We start from the raw sequence: 14,801 nt of genomic DNA on the forward strand, positions 1-14,801 counted from the left end.
GTTTATTACCTGTGTGCCCTTATTTCATAAGGGAACTGAGAAAGAGAGAGAGAGAGAGAGCAGGAATGATGAAGATGACTATTAGTAGCAATCCAAAGACACCTTTTCTTAAGACTCATTCATAGAAGCAAATGTGGCCAAACAACCTAGCAATTGTTCTCTCAAATGTCACCTTTCTGTATGAGCCACTGTGCCGATAAAACTCGGCTCTCTCGTTTTCTGCTCCCCCTGCAGCCCCTCCTGAAAAATTACGATGTTATCCTCCAAATATCTCCGGAGAAATTGAACCGACAAGGAAAGCTTTTCTTCTTCTCCCTCCCCGTGCACCCTCCTCCCGTTTTTTCTTTCTTCTTCACGCAGCTTGAACAATTTGGCTCTGTTCTGGGTGCATTCCTGTGGCCCATTCTCTTTCGGTCCCCTGTACAGGCCTGAGGATGGTGGGCCAGAACACAGGCCCACATTCAGACCCAGGATAGCGCTTGGGGGTAGGGCCGGGGCGGAGGAAAGTGAACCAAATGTACCTGGGATTGTTGCGCCACCAACCTAATACCTGGGCAGAAAAACAAAGGCTCTTTAGAAAGAGCCTGAGCTTCGGGGTAACCCATCCCCCCACCCTCCCAGAGTTCAAAAGATAACAGGAGCTGAAAATAAGGCGCTCACATAATTAAACTTTTCCAAGTCATTTCAGGGGACATTACACCTGATGACAGAGAACTCGCTGCTAACCCTTTTTGATGAACAATCTCTGTTAAGACAAGAAGGGAGCCTTTTTCTCCTTGTGTGTGTCTCCTTGTGGGTGCAGACCTGTCTACCTGCACAGGTGCATCCGTGTCTGGATGAAGTGATCAAGCCCCACACCTTTTTACATAAGCAGAGGTGTAACCATCGCTTGGAAATCCTCTGATTTCAGGGGAACCTACAAAATGAGGAGGCCCTCTCAACATCAACTCTCTTTTATTCTCAACAAAGGGCATGTGGGCATTTTAAATTTTTTATTCATGTATTTATTTTTGCTTGGGATCCAGAATTTGCACTTGCCCAGGTTAGAGGGTAGAAGGCATGGGAATCAGTTCTGACAGTGAAGGAAAAGGAATTCCTGGGTCCATACAAATCTTAAGGTGTTTAGAGGGCCTTTCTTCCTAATGAGGCAGGTGCCACACCTGTTAATACGGTCAGCCTTCAAGAGGCAACTTCAAGACAGCACCTCATCATCCTTAGTGTCATGCTCCTTAGCCAAACTTTTTATTAAGAGGAAGAATTTTTAGTCAGAAAACTGGAAAACCCTGACACAAAGAGCTACCTGTACAAGACAACTGGGAAACAAAAAGGGAACAAGGGGCCGGGCGCAGTGGCTCACGCGGCAGTTTGGGAGGCCGAGGCAAGCAGATCACCTGAGGTCAGCGGTTCAAGACCAGCCTGGCCAACATGGTGAAACCCCATCTCTATAAAATACAAAAATTAGCCGGGCGTGGTGGCAGACGCCTGTAATCCCAGCTATTCAGGAGGCTGAGGCACGAGAATCTCTTGAACCCGAGAGGCAGAGGTTGCAGCGAGCTGAGATGGTGCCATTGCACTCCAGCCTGGGCGACAAAAGCGAAACTCCATCTCAAAAAAAAAAAAAAAAAGAATGGAACAAGTGTGCACCTTAACACCAAACAGGAGTTCTGCTCTCTTGTAAATAAAACACAAAGACACACTTACACCACTGCTCTAAATCACTGCTTATTTGTTTTTCAATAAGACTATTTGCTCCATGAGACAGGGACTATGTCACTGAATCCCCAACATCTAGCACATAGAAGTACTCAATAACTCTCTCCGAATGTTGAAAAATTCCAGATACACGAGGAAGAGGAAAACAAATATACAGTGGTATGCTGGAGCTGTTCCACACCCACTCACAGGAGCCAATTATTAAATTTATGAGAGTTTTCTGAGCCAATTGTTAAACACGGCCACTATTAAAAGTTAAATTCTATAAACTTAAAACGAAATAAATTGTATTAAAAACAAAGGTAATGAGCTCATCACTTCCTTATTATTTTGCTATTACCTATACTCTGGAGGTTGTTTACATCTGCTGTGTTTATATGGTGGAAATACTGTGTCCTAGTGACTACCATGCAACTCTACCCTGCTCTTATTTCAATTATGTCACATTTTTAGCTTAAAATAGGCCGTGGTGGGAACACTGACACCATGGAAATCTAAAAATGCCATAAATCATGGTTTTATAGTTTTGTAATTGTCTAGACTTAAGACAGGCATGAAGAAAATATTAATAATACAGATTAAACATAAAAGTAAATCATGTCAAGGGTTTTTATATTGTGAGTAGCAAAATAACAACCAAAAAGAAGTTAAGGAAATGTTCTTCCAGTATTCAAAAACTACTCCTTGATTGAGAGAAGAAATCACTTACATGATTGACTAAGAATTGACCTTCCAATATACATCTTAATTCTTTCGTTTCTTTTCTTCTTTCTTTCCTCCCTTCCTTTCTTCCTTTTTCTTTCTTTCTTTTTCTTTATTTCTTGTTCTTTCTCTCTTTCTCTCTCTCTTTCTCCCTTTCTTTCTTTTTCTTTCTCTCTTTCTCTCTCTCTTTCTCTCTCTTTCTTTCTTTTGAGACAGGGTCTCACTCTGTCACACAGGCTGGAGTGCAGTGATGTGATCTCAGCTCACTGCCACCTCTGGCTCCCAGGTTCAAGCAATTCTTCTGCCTCAGCCTCCCAAGTAGCTGGGGTTCTCTCTCTCTTTCTTTCTCACTTTCTCTTTCTTTCTCTCTCTCTCTCTCTCTTCTTTTGAGACAAGGTCTCATTCTGTCACGCAGGCTGGAGTGCAGTGATGTGATCTCAGCTCACTGCAACCTCTGGCTCCCAGATTCAAGCAATTCTTCTGCCTCAGCCTCCCAAGTAGCTGGGGTTACAGGCAAGTGCCACCTCCTCTGGCTAATGTTTGTATTTTTTAGTAGAGATGGAGTTTCACCAGTTTGGCCAGGCTGGTCTCAAACTCCTGGCCTCAAGTGTTCTGCCTGCCTCCCAAAGTGCTGGGATTATAGGCTTGAGCCACCGTGCCCTGCCATTCTTTCATTTCTCAACAGACATGAAAATATCAACCAGCACTTAGGCTGGAACTGTACTTTTTCACCAACTGCTAAAGAAAAAATCAGTAAAATGTTTTTGTGAGAATCAAGCAGGTATATGGAATTGATAATAAGGGATATTTAATATTTTATAATTATTTGCAAATTGTGTGCTATACATCCTTTATATCAATAAAATTTATAGTAAATTTATGTCCACACAAACATGAATTTTTTTTGAGAGCTGGTTGTTAAATATTTACCATCTGCAGTGGCTCACGCCTGTAATCCCAGCACTTTGGGAGGCAGAGGTGGGCAGATCACTAGGTCAGGAGTTCAAGACTAGCCTGACCAACATAGTGAAACCCTGTCTCTACTAAAAATACAAAAATTAGCCAGGAGAGGTGGCACGCACCTGTAGTCCCAGCTACTCAGGAGGCTGAGGTGGGAGAATTGCTTGAACCTGGGAAGCGGAGGTTGCAGTGATCTGAGACCATGCCATTGCACTCCAGCCTGGGTAACAGAGTGAGGCCCCATTTCAAAAAAATTACCATCACGCTACTGTCCAATAGCATACCTATATGTAAGGAAAGGGGGTAATTTGAATAATTTATAGGATGATAATTAAATAGAGGTATAGGAGTATGTGCATATGTGCATGCACGTATACGTCTAATCCATCATTTAACTTGGGGTTAGAGGCAGATCACAAAACACAGAAACAAGGCTATTGGTAGAAAAATGAAGCAACATGAGCTATTTCTACCTGCCCTACAAGTTTCATCAGGGTCACCAAGAACAAGACTCATCAAAGGACAGGCAAGAAACAACACACAAAAAAAACAGAAAGACAAATACTGTGTGTTCTCACTTATAAATGGAAGGTAATAATGTGTACACATGGACATGAAATACAGAATGATAGACATTGGACATTTGGCAGGGTAGGGGAGTGGAAGGGGGGGTGAAGGATGAGAAATTGTGTAATAGGTTCAATGTATATTATTAGGTGATGGCTACACTGAAAGCTCAAACTTCACCACTACTCAATATATCCATGTAACAAAATTGCACTTGCTTCCCTTAAATTTATACAAATAAAAAAATTTAATGAAAAAGAAAACAGACAAAGGAGGCAAGAGTACACTCTTAAATTTTTCACACATCTGCATAGTGTTTTATAGTTTCCAAAAGGACTTTTCTACAAACCATATTGTGTGAGCCTCGTGACGTTCTTGTAGGAAAAACGAACCAGAGCATAGTACCACTTTGCAGATGAGCATATTAAGGCTCAAAAGGCTTATATAGTTTGCCCAAAGTCACACAATGGAGAATGGCTGAGATAAGAACAGAACCCAGGTCTTCTGATTCTCATGAGAAAGTCAAAATACTTTTTGGAACAGCTGTTCTGGCAAGTTCTATCCCTCTTAGACCTCAGTTTAAGCAAGGAGGCAGTTCAGTGGGGAGAGAGAGCCTATCTGAAAGCCATGTTGTCAATCCCAACCAAGCTTACTGGCTGTACCTCCTTGGGTAAAGGGCATTTAATATCAGAGCCCAGGGTTTGAACTGTGTGCCCACTTCAGCCACTGCATCCCTGGCCAGAGTAATCAAATTCAATAGACTAATAACTATGGCAGAGTCAAGGTCCTACAGCATCATTGATTAGAGTGCTGGTTTTCATACTTCTTTTTTTCAGAATAGCAAAACTCTATGTTTTCCAGCAAAATTCTATTTGAAACAGTAAAATACAACTCACACAAAATGAAAAGTTTCTGTAGTTGAATGGGAATGGTGGGATGACAGTGGTTGGTTACTCCTGTTGGCTTCTCATGGGGACCCTTAAGCACCCCCAAAGAACCATCATCTCCTTGGGGCCCTTTAAAAAAAAACCTCACCTTAGCATTTAATGCTATTGAGGGGAGTATGTGTGTTTGTGTTGTAAGACTATGTATGCCTGTGTATGTGTGTACGTGTGTGTGTGTATTGAGGGGGCAGAGGATTCTACATTCTATATTAATATGGGTCTCCTCCTAAAGCCTGGAGAAGATATCTTAGAATATCCTGCCACTGGTTATAAGAGAGCAAAGAGAACAAGTCGGGGCCCTTTGGGAGAACTGGGTGAAAAAAATATACAGCTCCAAGCATACACCCTACCACAGCAAAGCAACTGGTGAATCTGCATCCATAATAATGGTTAACAGTACTGCTGGTTAAGAGGCAGGCACTGCTCTGAGCACTTCAAGTGTCTTAGGGTTTTAAATGTTCTACCATATCCCTTTGAGACAGCTGCTGTCATCATCATGACTGTGACTGAAAAATCGATGCATAAAGAGGTTAGGTAACATTCTCAAGCTTTTACTGCTTGTAAGTGGTGAAGCTGGGCACAGATCCATGGAGGCTCAGGGTCAGACGCATACCCTGTGATATCTCCAGATGGGGAAGGCAGCAGCCAATCCCACCTCTGAGGGAGCCTCTACCCAATCCCAGTCCTGGTTCTGAGCGCGTCCTGGGATGGAAGTTGCAATCCCCTTGGGGGTCTCCAGTCTACTGTGGATGGGGGTTATGAACCCATGACTTGCTGACTTCTGGCCAGGACCTGGCATTTGCATTTTTCACTGAGCCCCACAAATGATGTGGGCCTGGCCGTGGTTGAAATACAAACCCAGACACCTCAAGTCCAGAGATGGAGCTACCAATCAAAGGGCAAGACACCTTGCTCTTCAATCCATAAGAGCCAGCACCTTTTTATTATGCCTTCAGCTGTTCAAAGAGCTCCTTACTCCAGCATTGGTGGACTCCTCCTTCAAAGCTCACTGACAAGAAGAGGAAATGTGTGTGACTGGTCACCAGAAGGCCCCAGGGTTTGTCACGCGCTCATCCCACAGAAAGAGGGATTTTCCATTCCCTCCAGGTGTCTTATGCTCACCTTGTATTTTCTTCAGGTTCTCTTAATCGTTATTCTAAGAGCACTAATTAGGGTAAAATTTCCCCCAAAGGATAAAGGGCCAGGTTCCCCGCACTTATGAAATAGCCTATAATGTTGGAGATTACTCCAGTGAAAGAAAAAGCCCAGGCAAGGAGCCAGTATCAGTTCCTTAAGGAATCCCTTTTCCTGAGAGTCCCAACTTCCTAGAATCCTGAGACATGTTCCAATGTTTTCTTGGGATGACTAACGTATAACTCCCCAAAGGGTAGGAGCTCTGCTTAACTCACAAGTTACTGGCCCAGGACCATGCCTTGCAAATGACAGATACTTTGTAAGTATTTAGGGCATTGGCGTTTTTGTGGGAGCGGGGCTTCGTGGATATTTTGTAGGTTTGTTTTTTTGTTTTTAGAGATGGGATCTTTTTCACCCAGGCTGGAGTGCAGTAATGGGATCTTAACTCACTGCAGCCTTGAATTCCTGGGCCTAAGGGATCCTCCCACCTCAGCCTCCTGAGTACCTGGGACTACAGACACGTGTCAGTACACCTGGGCACTGGCGTTTTTGAATGGACCTAATTCATACACTGATATTGGACTTATTAACTCTGTCACTGGCACCTGTATCATCTTTAGGTCTAGATTTTTAGAGTTAAGATTGAGGAGGAAAATCTGCATCCTTTCTCTGGTCTGTTTCTTCCCTTTTTATCAGTCTCTGCAATAACCAATAGCAAACAAGCCAGGGCGCCTTGGCTCTTTAACAAAGCCAAACAGGTGTGAGAGATTAGCTCCCTGGATGGAGCCTCTGTCCAACAAAACAATGTCAAATTCTCCCCTAATAAAGTCCAGAGCTGTAAGCAATTCCCCCTTGTTATTAAGCAGGAAAGAAAATACAGCCGGCTCCTTCCCAATTAGCTTGGAGGACCCTCCAATGAGCTGAATTTAAACCAGAGACCTGCCATGATCTGGCTTCTACCATAAATAGGGCCTGCCTTCTCCCAAGAATGAAAACTCACTGGCCCAAGCTCCCAGCCTTCTTGGCACGATGGTGCAGACAGCCCCCAAACCCCCACCCCAATATCCATGGGCTGTCTCTGCCTCTGATTCAAACCATCTTTACAACTCCCTGCCAAATCCCTTACTTTGATTTTCCATATGGAGGCTTGGTCTCATTTGCCAGGTTGGTGTTTATAAGGATGGGTTTTTTGACAGTTTCGCTGTCGGTGAAACAGAGGATGGGACCCCACCCCTTGAATATGAATCACTTTCTTGTCATCCAAAAAAGAGTGAAAGATCAACATTCTGAAGCAATAACAACAACAAAATAGAAACCCCAGAGGTATCTAGCAATGGGAACGTCTCGTCTTTCCTTCCCTCCCCCCATCCCCCACCTCAAACTAATAGGCCATGGAGTGGAAAATAGACTCCAAGGTGCTTCAAAAAATGGCCCATCACTCGGTTACCTCATGTTTACACATGGGGTACATAAACGCAGACTGTAAAAGTCACCTGATTGTTTCCCCCACGCCATCTTAGACAGCGGTCAGAGGGAATCTCTTTCAATCTTGAACATCTTACCTGAATAGGGAATGTTTAAACATTCTTCATCTCAGTAAATATTATGATGACCAGGCTATGCCCTAAGACTTTAAAGCATTGTATTGGTCTGTTCTCACGCTATTAATAAAGACATACCCAAGATTGAGCAATTTATGAAGGAAACAGGTTTAATTGACTCACAGTTCCACATAGCTGGGGAGGCCTCACAATCACAGCAGAGGGCAAATGAGGAGCAAAGGCAGCAGGCAAGAGAGCTTGTGCGGGGGAACTCCCCTTTATAAAACCATCAGATCTCATGAGACTTATTCACTATCACGAGATCAGCACAGGAGAGACCCATCCCCATGATTCAATTACCTCCCACAGGGTCCCTCTCAAAACACATGGGAATTATGGGAGCTACAATTCAAGATGAGATTTGAGTGAGGACACAGCCAAACTGTATCAAACATCAATTCATTTAATTATCTCAAGGACCGTGTATTAGCCTGTTCTTGCATTGCTATAAAGAAACACCTGAGGCTGGGTAATTTGTAAGGAAAAGAGGTTTAATTGCTCATGGTTCTGCAGGCTGTAAAGGAAGCATGATGCTGGCTGGCATCTGCTCAAGGCCTCAGGAAACTTACAATCATAGTGGAAGGAGAAGGAAGAGCTTGTACTTCACATGGTTAAAGCAGGATCAAGGCGGAGGGGAAGGTGCACACACTTTTAAACAACCAGATCTTAGGAGAATTCACTCACTATCATGAGGATGTTACCAAAGGGATGGTACTAAACCATTTGTATTCGTCTGTTTTCACACTGCTTTGAAGATACTACCTGAGACTGGGTAATTTATAAACAAAAGAGATTTAATTGACTCACAGTTCTGCATGGCTGAAGAGGCCTCAGGAAACTTACAGTCATGGTGGAAGGCAAAGGAGGAGCAAGGCATGAAACATGAAATGCATTATGGAGGCAAAAAGTCTTCAAATCTGCCTTGTCTAGAATTTCCTTAGGGATTATGGCTTCATTACAAAAGGCAAGACATGATTGACCCTGAAATAGAGAATGCCAATACTGGACCTCACTTGAACCCTCTCTCTCAGTCTACTTTTCCCTCTTCCAGATCCCACAACACAACTCCTTATGGTTAATTTTTAATGCGTGGCACTTTTTCTTTTTTTTTTTTTTTTAAGACGGAGTATCACTCTGTCACCCAGGCTAGAGTGCAGTGGTGCAATCTCATGCTCACTGCAAGCTCCACCTCCCAGGTTCATGCCATTCTCCTGCCTCAGCCTCCCTAGTAGCTGGGACTACAGGCATATGCCACCACACCCGGCTAATTTTTTTGTATTTTTAGTAGAGACAGGGTTTCACTGTGTTAGCCAGGATGTTCTCGATCTCCTGACCTCATGTTCTGCCCGCCTCGGCCTCCCAAAGTGCTGGGATTACAGGCGTGAGCCACCACACCTGGCCCAATGCATGGCACTCTTATTAGTTGTACACACAGAGTGGGGGCAAATTAAGATATTAGCTTCGTAAGAGATATGTAGTGAGGAAGGCTCACCCAAGGAAGAAGGTCTTGATTACTTTCAGCTTGTTCTTATTGGCAAATGTCTGAAAGATATTCAAAGGAAGGCTCTAACACATCTACAGAAAAGCCAGGGTACAAAGGGCAGAGGGGAACTATAATGTCTTTCCCCTGCCACGAACCTAGCTCAAGCAATAAAGGTGGCACTTGTGACATAAGGGAGCTTGGAAAGACAGGGAGTCACTAGACATTGTGCCAAAACAACTCCCACACCCCAACCAATGTTAGCCATAGAGAGGCAGGATGCTTTCCTTTTGGGGCCCTCAGCTAGTGTGATATTCTATAATCCATTCCCCTTCTATGTATGTCCTCTCCTAAGTAAATCCATCATTCCAAAGGGAAATGACAAAGACTGCCAGTTCTTTTTTTAAAAAAATTATTGTTTGGGGTTTTTTTTGTTTGTTTCATTACTGATCTACTCATCTACAAAAGTTGTCTGCAGTTTCAACTGTATTTTAGAAATCTTGCCCTCTTGGCCAGGCATCATCGCTCACGCCTGTAATCCCAGCACTTTGGGAGGCTGAGGCAGGTGGATCATGAGGTCAGGAGTTCAAGACCAGCCTGGCCAACATAGTGAAACCCCATCTCTCCTAAAAATATAAAAAATTAGCCGGGCATGGTGGCAGGCGCCTGTAATCCCAGCTAATTGGGAGGCTGAGGCAGGAGAATTGCTTGAACCCGGGAGGCAGAGGTTGCAGTGAGCCAAGATCACACCATTGCACTCCAGCCTGGGTGAATCCATCTCAAAAAAAAATTAAATTAAATTAAAAAAAGAAAAATAAAGAAAAAGAAATCTTGCCCTCTTGAAAACCAACCCCCAAACCAAGTCTCAGATTCTTATCACTCTCCTGCAAAGCAAATTGCTGAATATTCACTCCAGATTCAGCCCATTGAGGGTCCTCTGTCAGCACTTGGAGGCTGTTGACCAACAACTATTTCCCAAGCTCTGTGCGTGCTAATCTAACCTCATTAAGCCAACGCAAGAAGCTATGTGATTGATTTATCCTGTATAATAAAACCAGGCTATTACTCACGGGGCAACCTGGCACATTATCTGGTCCCTTCTGCAAGTGGTAGCAAACCAGCAACACAATAAACTGCCTTGCTATTTCAGGAGAGATAAATTGCTAATCTGTGGTTGTCATACCATAAATGGATTTTCATTATAGTCTGGGGCAACACTAAACTTCAAGGTCCTGTAATTATAATCCATTGATTTTTTATTGTCACCCACTAAAAGCAAAAGCATAAAATATTATCATTTTAACACCAAGTTCCAGTTGAGTGTGAACCCTGCTGCTGTAAATTACAGGTGGTAACCAACAGATTAAGCCAGTGACTCCCTTCTCCCTCATACCTGGAAACATGCCCGAGAGAAGCCGACACCAGGCATAAATCATTTACAAAGGCATCAAAACAGGCCATCTTTTCCAAGCACAAGAGTCTGCCCTTTCTCTTTCATGGCATTTCTCTCTTTCTACCAAACATCTTAGTTGTTTGCAAGAGATTAAACAGCATACCAGTACAGTCTACAGACTCAGGAGGCAAAATGCTTTACTTTGAATCCTGGATCCTCTTATTCTTAGTTGTATAATCTTGAGCAGCTGTGCCTCGGTTTTCTCCTCTGTGAAATGGGTAAGTTAATGAACGTGCTTACCTACCTTGCAGTGTTATTATGATAACTAAATGAGTTAATTCACGTCAAGCACTTAAAACTGTACCTGCACAGAGAAAGCATTCAGTGCATGTAAGGTATCATTCTTATTACCATTATGATTACCACATGAAAGAAAGTATGAGTGACTATCATTCCTTGCCTTCTAGACTATAAGTCACTTTTTAGTAGGAAACTTGTTTTAGACATCTTTTAAAATATATATTTAGATATTAAGACTCTGAACTTATTAAAGGCAAATTCTGGAATTTACTAAACTTGAGGTCCCATGGGCCCAGCAGCATGCCTGTGGGGCTCACACCTAACTGGATCTTGGTGTTAAAGGTATAATGTTTTATGCTTCTGCTTTTAGATGGAGATATACTCTCTCTCTCTCTCTCTCTTTCTCTCTCTCTCTATATGTATATATACGTATAGATATCCATATATAGATATATATACACATTATATATATATTTTATGTATATATATATATATATAGAGAGAGAGAGAGAGAGAGATAGTATTAAACAACTACTGAGTGAATAGAAGCTGGAAGTAATTTCCCACTTAGGAAGAAGACATTTTGACTATGAGACTAAGCCCCTAAGTGAACTGTGATTCCCACACAGAGTTACTGTAGAAAGGATTTCCACATCAAGTAGAAGGCTGAACCAGAGGACCTTTAATAACTTTTATCAGTTGAGACTGTGAGATTCAATGACTCCATGACACTTGCAGATTCAGCTTCAGATTTCAGCCACTTTACGGGAAAAAGAGACACATCGAAATCTTGATCCTGGGACTTGCAACCCCACCGTGGCACTTCTCCAAGAAATGGATGGTTTTCACCTGTGGGAAATAAAGTAAGTATGAAGGTTTTTAACAATGGGAAAAAAGAGAAGGATCATCTAGCAGTGATTATAACCTAGACGGCCTAAGACTTACCTCTAAAAGGACCCAAGGCAATGAACTTTCTCCTCGTGTATAAAATAGGCCTTTATGCCCTATATTCTCATCATTGAAAGAGGTAGACAACAGGAGGGGGGCAAAATATGGCCTTCCAGATGTGTCAGGGTTGTGATAAGTCATGTTTAAACTTTACCCAAAGTGAAATAAAGTGTCAACAGAAACTCCTGTCCAAACTCTCTGATCAGGTCAGGCAAACAACCAATCGAAAAAAAATCCATCAAGTGTGAAAGGTGGCCCAAAGGGGTGGGAATGCTTAACTCCGGGATTCCCATAGAAGCCAGGTCTATTTAGCAACATGTGTCTTGCCAGCTGCTGCTTCTTCTTGTGGTCCTGAAATAGCCAGAAAGCACACCAGAGGGTGTCCTTTCATGAGCTGGCTTGACCCTGAGCAGGCTGAGAAGTTGGTGGCATTTGCTAATGCCATGAAGAAGGAAGGATTCTGGGATGGATGAGCTCAAAACTGATTGTCTGATCAGCCCCAGGGTCAGTGCTTTGAGAAGAGAGATGGTCTACACTCCTAAGAGGAATGGGAAATTTAGCCTTGATCTGGAATTCTATAAATGCTCAAAGAAATTAGTTAGTTCTTGAAGGTGAAAGAGGAGAGCAAAAATGTCTAAGTACACCTGGCAGAGTGGTAGCAATATGCTTCCACATGGCCTGTCCAGTTGGAAACAGACTGCATTTCCCCAGGGGTAAGGAGTCGGCAGGAATCAGACAGAAGCTTGAAGCCCAGCCAAACAGACTAGTGTTTAGGACAGGATTACAATTGCAAGAAGGAGGTAAAGTATATATAAATCAGAAATGGGAGAAAGGATCCAAACTTATGAATGGAATAAATATGGCACAATTCAATGGGTTTTGTGGACAAGAAGGTGTTTGGATCTTACCTTCCACAACAAATCAAATTCTAGACCCCTAGTGCAGATGGAACTCTTAAAGCATCACCATTCTATCTGGGTATGCCCAGGAACCAAATGGGCTGATGGTTTCAGCTAGATAAGACTGGAAGACAGCAAGGACTTGGAAATGTACTCACAGACCCTCCTACCTGTGATAACTGACTTCAGAGCACACCTTCATTCCCACCTTTCTATATTTTAACATGGGACTGAGACTGGGACAGAGGTTAACAAGGCATCTCAAGCCAATCAAGAACTAGATGCACATAACTGCATTTGATGGGGAAGTAAAATTTACTACAAATAAAAAAAAAAAGTGTATATACGTTCACCAAGTAGCTATAATTCTAGGGTCTTATTTTTAAGGAAAAAAAATGCATTAAAGGTAGAAAAGGAGAAACATAGGTGGAGGGGGAGGAAGAAAGCTGGAGAGGAAGGCATTTTGAACATCTATCACTATTATATTAGGAACTTCACATGAACCATCTCATTTACCTCTCACAAAATCTATGAGATTGAGACAATGCTGCTTATTATGGCATCGTTAATCATAGTGAAAAATTGAAAACAGCCTTCTTGTATACTGCTAAGAGTGAGTAAGCATTATGCTGCACCCTCATAATGTTTTACCACAGAGCCTTTAAAACTGTTTATAAAGAATTCTGTCCTGATAGGCAATGTTCATAGTAAAATGGTAGTAGGAGTATATAAAATTGGTTATGCAATAGAATTACCAAAATAATTATATATTTTACTTGTTTATATGTGTGTATGTATGCAGTATAGCTGTATCTTAATGTATCCACATGTTTATTTAAAAATTACGGTTATAAACGGGTGGTGGGATCATGAATTATATTTATTTTCTTCCTTACTCTTTTCTATGCTTTCCAAAATTTTACAATGAGCATAACTACTTTTATAATAAGACAATGAAAATCTTTAATATAAACAGCTTATTTACCATATGCTGTTAATGCTAATATCTGAACATACAGTACTTTGCTAAAACACCATCATCAAAGGAATTGACAGGGCTATATTTGTCAAACAAAGACAAACTACAGTCAATAGGAAAACACCTAAAATATGTCAATAAATGCTCTGCTGCTATCGGCCTTGCAATATATTTTATCTAGTCTCATAAAAAAACAACATCACGAGGCATATGACCCAAACAAATATATATTCAATGTGTTTCTAGTTTGAAAATAATATGCCCTGATAGTGTTCTCCATTGCTATTGAGACTACTTTGCAACTAGAAACATTTGCTTAGAAAAAGATTAAAATCATATATGTGTTATTGTTATTCCCACTTTTTAAAATCTAAATAGTAAGTTTTAGTTTGTAGCATGTTTTATTAATCAATACCAATCCTAAGATAATAAGCCTAAGATAAAGAGTGTCATAAACATTTTAATAAGAACATATGGTGGGGGAAATTGACAGACCGAGGCCTTTGAAGGGCGGTTTTCTTTCTCTAAAGCAAGGTCATAAAAGGCCTTGGGAGATGAAAATAGATTGGGTAGGACCCAGTAGTCCATCACTGAGCATGGCAGGCAGGGGGTGGCTTCCTTCCTTCTGCTTAACCCTACAGCCCACCTGTGCCCTCATCAACGGCCTGGGACTCTAAGTCAGAGAGGGCTGAAAAGTGCTAATGAGACAAACTGGGAGGCAAATCATATTTAATGCCAAGAGACATAACTGATTTGGAGTTTAACAGCTATAAACCATGACTATTCCAAGATGGTCCAGATGGGAGACTTTTCATTATATTCAAGAGTTTAGATTTAGGCAAGTAGGGCTATGTTATCTAGAGGACTCTATCTTGTTAAATACTCAAGGGTGTTTCCAAGGAACAGTATACAATATCTTGCTTGGAATATTACCATGGATAAGGTAGATATTAAGAGTAAATGATTGCTTACACACAACCATTTGAAAAGCAGTAAAAGAGACCTGCAACCAAAAGTGTTTTCTTCCTTAAAGTATTATGATACCTAGGGTTTCACCACTGGAAAATTGAGCTACGCATTTTTTTTTTCAAGAACCTCACTTAAAAAGGCTAATAGAGTTGCTAGTGGTAACACAATGCAATGAGTTGCTGGCATTTGGCCACACAACAACAAACTAGCAT

At 41.8% G+C, this 14,801-nt stretch overlaps 1 long non-coding RNA gene across 8 annotated transcripts in view; it reads right to left on the reverse strand.

Annotated features, from left to right (window-relative positions):
• Nucleotides 1–11,453: 11,453 nt before the first annotated feature.
• Nucleotides 11,454–14,801, reverse strand: part of LOC103784776 (uncharacterized) — a 49,625-nt gene continuing 46,277 nt past the window's right edge. For all 8 annotated transcript variants that reach the window (XR_010110582.1, XR_010110581.1, XR_004667331.2 and 5 more), the window contains one exon: nt 11,454–11,643. This is a non-coding gene — a long non-coding RNA (uncharacterized LOC103784776). The remainder of the gene's footprint in view (nt 11,644–14,801) is intronic.

Source organism: Pan paniscus, chromosome 19, assembly GCF_029289425.2.
Source record: "Pan paniscus chromosome 19, NHGRI_mPanPan1-v2.0_pri, whole genome shotgun sequence".
NCBI classification, from domain to species: domain Eukaryota; kingdom Metazoa; phylum Chordata; class Mammalia; order Primates; family Hominidae; genus Pan; species Pan paniscus.